The following is a 6,000-nucleotide window of genomic DNA, read 5'->3' as shown; positions in this document are numbered from 1 at the left end:
CATGCCAGACCACTGCAGCTCTAATTTGGAAAAGGAAGCCTGTCCAGCCAGACCATTCTTAAAAGGCTGCAGATCTCTGTGTTACGGTATGAGATTTTAGACACTTGAACTGATTCTGAAATGTGGCAGCTTCATTGCTGAGGCTTTACACATACTGTAAGGCAATCAATATCACTATAAAGGTTTTGTGCATGCAATTAATAGATAAAACATGAAAGCTTAACTCCTGGTTGGTTGTTCCTCACAAAGAAAGATGGATGAAGTTTCTCAAGTGAAAAACCAGTGGACACAGTACTACACTGGTGTTCAACTGGAATTGTATTTTCTAAACAATATAAAGAGAAGATATCTCTTTCCACTCTAGAAAACTGAAAAGATAAAAATGGTGATATTAAGATGCAAGACTAAGACCTGAGGCTTAGAGCAAGAGAGATTGCACCACCATGATCTTTTTCTGCAAGGTTTCTTTTGTGCTCCATGACTTGTTTTAAAGTATCTTGAAACTAGAGTTTTTCTGGGTTTCTGTCTATGTCTTTCAAAAGATTAAAAGGTGAGGAATAAGAATCCTTTACACAAAGTTAAAGGTTTTCAGGGTCTGAAAAATATTTTGAAATTATTTGGAATTCTTGGGGATCATGACCAAAGTCTGCCTGTGTGCAGAATGAAGAGCCCAGGCCTCAGTTTTTGATGCAATGTAGAGGCTGTGAACATGAAATAGAGTTCCATTACTCAATTCATTAGTTTGAAACAATTAAGAAGACATCTGCTTATTACCACATTTGTCTACGTGTAAGACAACTGTGAACCACTTTTAGGAGACCAGAAATACATCTAGGCAAAAATACAGTAAATAACGAAACCCGCTTTGCCCTCCCATGAATCATGCCTGTACCCAGATCTGCATCTTAGATCCGCCCCAGTCATTCTTACAGCTCCATCATACAGCTGGGAAATGGATCCTTTAATTTTTGACAGAGGAATTAAACAGTTTTTTGGTAGAGGGCATGAATCATCCTCTGGAGATGCTGGGTTACCCCCACTGATTACGAAGGGACTTTGGGAACCAGTTTAGGCTAAATATCTAACTGTTAAAGATACATGGCATGACCTTTAATAGATCAATAAAGTTTGTATCAAATATTAATTAACCATAAGAATAATTTATTATTCTCTTATACCAACACGATCCAGTCTGTAGCATCTCCTAAGTATGCCTGAATTCAAAATGAAAATGCTGATGAATTCTGGAACAAGTCTTGCTGCCATAGTAGGCCATGGACACGACTTTGCATCAATTTTACTTTGCAAAGAGTCTTTATGCTGAAAATGAAAATCTTTATTCAATACAAGCTGATTTACAAGGCTAAATGCTATGAGATTGGAAGTTATTGCAGATATTAACATTATTTCATATCCGAGCTTTTATTTTAAGATACTACTTAACCTGGAAAGCCACACTGCAAGTTAAACCTAGTATCATGATTTACCACTGTGATCTTACATAAGTTAACTAAATCACCTATAGAGCTGTAAATAGTAATGAATATTGGAAATGCCACCAGTTATGAGTTGTGTTACTTGGCTTAGCGTTATGAATATTAATGAATGCTGGTGAGTGGTTGCTTTGGTTGTGAGTGGTGTTACTAGGTGTAAAACTATAAATATTAACAATGTAGAAAAGACAGTCTATTTGGTTGTGACGTGCTTTTTTCTGAGCAAGTATATATATTTCACCCTTCAGTGTTTTGATGGGGGTTTAAGCAACAGCCTCAGCCTCCGCTGCTGCTACAATAAAACAGTATTTTGACAAACGTGTCCATCCGAAATGCACGAGGTGGTTCCATTTCTGAGTTTTGAACACAGCTCTGTCTGCCAAAGACTGTCTCAGTCCCACCATCAATGCTGCAGGGCTTTTAGAGGAGGATGTATCTGCTGAACCTTTGGCAGCCCCAGACATACATCTTGTACTTTATGCTATAAGCAGTGCAGATGGCAGCACTTATGTTTAACTTTTGCTGATACTTCCCATTGTAAAACTTTGTTTTCAGTTGTTTTAAGATTTCCCAGAGTTTTCTGGTGTGTCTGCCCTCAGCTCAGGTTTTCCATTAATCTGTTTCTTATATCAGTGCTGCAGACAAGGTGAGGACACAGGGCTTTCATGCACACTGTGGGGAGGGCAACATCCTCTTCTCCTTCATTTCCCTCTGGAGCCTGAGATGTGTCTGACCAGACCTGATGCTTCTCCATCAATCTCCCCTGGCAATTTGGTGCAATTACTGGTGTAAATCGGGGCAGAGCCCTTGCTGTGCACCTTATGTGAAGGGCGAGTGCAGTGCTAGAGTAGGGTGCAGCCTGGAAATCCAGCTAACTGTGAGAAAGATAGTTCCCCTGTGACCTCTCTCCTATCTGATTATTTAGTGCGTGTTAGCATTTAGAAGGGAAAGATCCTCAGGCTGACTCATGCTTTGCTGTATTTATGCATATTGCAATGCTGTGCTGTTGGACCCAGATGTGATAATTTCCAGAAAAAAAACATGCCAGGGTCACTGGGATGGGGATGCTGTAGATATGAAAAAGAGGGCTACTATTATGAGCAGTTAATCATAACTGGCTAATACTTCAAGGCAACTGAATTTCCCTTAGCTTGTACATTTCTCATCGAGTTTCTACAACCAGACAAGGCACAGGGTCTTCCAAAATTTCTGGAAGAGGGCAAAAAATGCTCACTTTCAGACTTGTAACATTTTTTTTTTTTTTAAGCAGGAGCAAGTATTTAAGAATGAAGGTCCAACAGGAGAAATAAGTTTGGGAAAGACATCTGAATTAGGAGAGGAGGAGTTGTGGGGCATTAAAGGGAGTACAGGAGCTGCAAATGCTCAACCTTTGTTAGAAATGAGAAATCAGTTCTTTGAGATTTCATTTTCCTCTTTAGACTTTCATTGGGGAAGTTAGGTCAACACAGTTATTTCTAGATCTCCAATAATGAATATTAGGATGAAACTACATTTTCTTACAACTGTCCATGACATAGCTCATAACTTTATTTCAGTCTCAGTAAAGCATACATTTTCTGCAACCGACAATCACAAAACTGCACTGAAAACGTCTTTTCCATGCCTTTTCTTCCCTTTTTATTTTCTGGCAATTTTTCAGAGTGTTTCCATTAAAAAACAAATGGTTTCGGACAATGTAACCCAAATGGAGTTTTTAACTGTAGCACCAATAAGATAACACTTCAGCACAAGAAGAGGAGCGTGAAAAAAATGCAAGACAAAGTCTTTAAGGGACTTTCTTCCTTCTTTCCTCCATGGATTAAAAACACAGTGGTAATAGATTCATCAGTTTTTCAGGGCCTGTTAACAAAATGAATGTTTTTGAGGGTTTGTCTTTAAAGTACAAGTATGAAATTGTAAGTCTCTTGTTTCAAAACCCTATGGAAATCAGGCTGTAATAATGCCTTGATGTTTCTTGAAAAGTGCCAGTTTAGCCAGACTAAACTTTCTGAAAAAGGTTTTTAATCCTAGGAAGAAAGTTTCGTAGGTTGCCTGGTATTTTATAAACTGGGGTTTCTAAACCAGATGAAGCCTATTGGTTTGTAAGTGAGTTTCGGTCTTTATTACAGTAAAGTATTGACTGTATCCTGATTAACATCCCAAAGTTCATTAGTGTTCTGTCTGCCCATGCCTGTGCCAGATATTACTGAAAGGTTTTGTCTAGAACTTAGTTTCAGTATATAGGATATAGATTAAATAATTGCAATCTATTGATATGTTTAAAATACTTTTTACGCTGATGTAATTTTCTATCATGTATCAACAATTTGTATTAATGCATTTTAGTTTGTCACATTCATCAGCAATATCACCATTGTTCATGTGAGTGTGTGTGCGTGTTTGCATCTAAGTGTAGATATGTGAGAGCAAAAAACTGGACACCTAGGCATTGCTCCATGATACAATCTCATGATTAGTCTAATACCTTCAACAGAAAAAAGCTGCACCTGTTTATCTTTACATAACACTACTATATAGGGTTTAATTTCTAAAACACCAGGTAATTCTCATTTGCATTTCCATCAAGGTTTAGTTTCTATTTCAGCTTATGCCACTTTTCCTCTCCAAATATTACTAGTCTTGTTCTTGTCCTTTTGCTCATCTGTAATCATCTCCACACCAGTAAGTTCATCCTCACAGTGAGTCGCCACAAACACATCTGCCTGCTCCACTCCCTACTGCCCAGCAATACCTTTCAGGGAAAAATGTCTCAAATCGAGCTCTCCTTCATCACATTTAGAGTTACGTTGTACTGGATAAAATCATGTCCAACAGCTATTAACACTCTTCGTACAGCTTCTTGAAAAAATGCTTCTAGATTTTATTTAACCTTTATTTGACTGCCTAATATGATTATGACTAACACAGCTCTGTACATATTATGACCATTAATCATTATTTGCACACAGCTCATTTTTTTTGAGGCACAATTTTCTGTATGAGAGAAAGAAAGGACAAAGGTGATTGTATTTTTTAATATCTATTTGCCAAAGAAAGAGAAGATTTTTCCCTACCTGACTAGCCCAATAACCCGCTTAGCTGGTATGCTTAAGAATTTCTTACTGGTAATGCTATTAGGCTAATTTTATTAGGATGAAACCTGACCTATGGGATGTTCTCATTATTTTATCTAGATGACTGAAACTTTTTAGGATGGAGAATATGAATGGTAAATGACCAATATTTTTATTCTTATGGAAGTGCAAGCCTTCTAGACTTGTAAGTAGGAAAGTATTTATATATATGCTTAGAAATGCAAGTCTTTCAGTCTAGATGCAGAAGACTCATCCCCAATGATTCCCTGTGATCAAAAGCCTACTTGCAGACAGGAAAGTGAAGAAGCATAAATGCAGTCAAATGAAAAGTAGTCTACTGTTCTGTCTAGTGTTTCCAACTCTCATATGCACTATTCAAGCAATTAGAATTATTGCCAAAGACTGCTTCCATAAGTATGGAATACTTTTCTATTTACTCTTTCCTAACTGTCAGCTACTTCACATGCGCTTAATACACCACATAGTGTGTCATTCAGTGATTGCTTAAATGATCAGGTTCAAGCTTTCAGATATACTGTGACATTTTATTTTAAAGAATGTCAATGAAAACGGCACTGTTTCCCTCTGATGGTTTGATCTCTTGATGCACAGAGAACAGTTGCATTCCAAGTTGCAACTGGACTGTCAATGCTGTGATAAATTATCAAAAAAGCCCCCACATCTCTCATATAATCTGAAGTTGTCACTCAGATATAGTAATGGGGATAGGTCCCCCAATTAGTATTCTGTGTCCAGAACACAAAATCTGAACACGAAATCTGAAGAGTATGGACACTGGGTTAGACCAAAGATATATCTGTCCCAATATCCTTTCTTCACTACTTACCCAGCTTGGAAGAGGACAGCCTGATCAGGAAGGTGGTTTTCCCAGGGTGAGACTCATCCCTTGCATTTCTAGAGTGGTGATCTTTAATCTTCCCAAATGCAGGAAATCCAGCTGCACCAGTTGTGGTTAACTGGGCCGTGTTCCCTTTCTTCCTGTAAAATACTAATGCTAAAAATAATTGAAAGGAAAAAAAAAATGGCAGGCCAGTACCTACCCTCCAGTGGAAGGTGCTGAAGCTCCATAAGAAGTGACTGTGGCACCTCAGCATCTGGTGCATCCTCCAAGTCATGCATCAGAACCCTGTCTGCCTCTGGGATCAGTCTGAGGAACACAGGCATAGCAGCACATGGTGAAAGCCATGCAACTGCTCAAATCAGCTGAGAAAGAGTTAATCCATATTTTCAGCCTCCCATCATCACCTTTTCTCCTGGTGGAGTGTCTTACAAGAGGTACAAGTGCTATAGGCTCCCTGGATGGTGCCTGGAGCACAGGTATCCTTCTGAGAGGGTAGCATACCCTGATTACCTCTCCAAAAGAGTGCAGTGGACAATGTGTGACTTGGAAA

This window comes from Strix uralensis, chromosome 1, assembly GCF_047716275.1.
Source record: "Strix uralensis isolate ZFMK-TIS-50842 chromosome 1, bStrUra1, whole genome shotgun sequence".
In the NCBI taxonomy this organism is placed as follows: domain Eukaryota; kingdom Metazoa; phylum Chordata; class Aves; order Strigiformes; family Strigidae; genus Strix; species Strix uralensis.
This window is presented reverse-complemented; position numbering follows the sequence as displayed.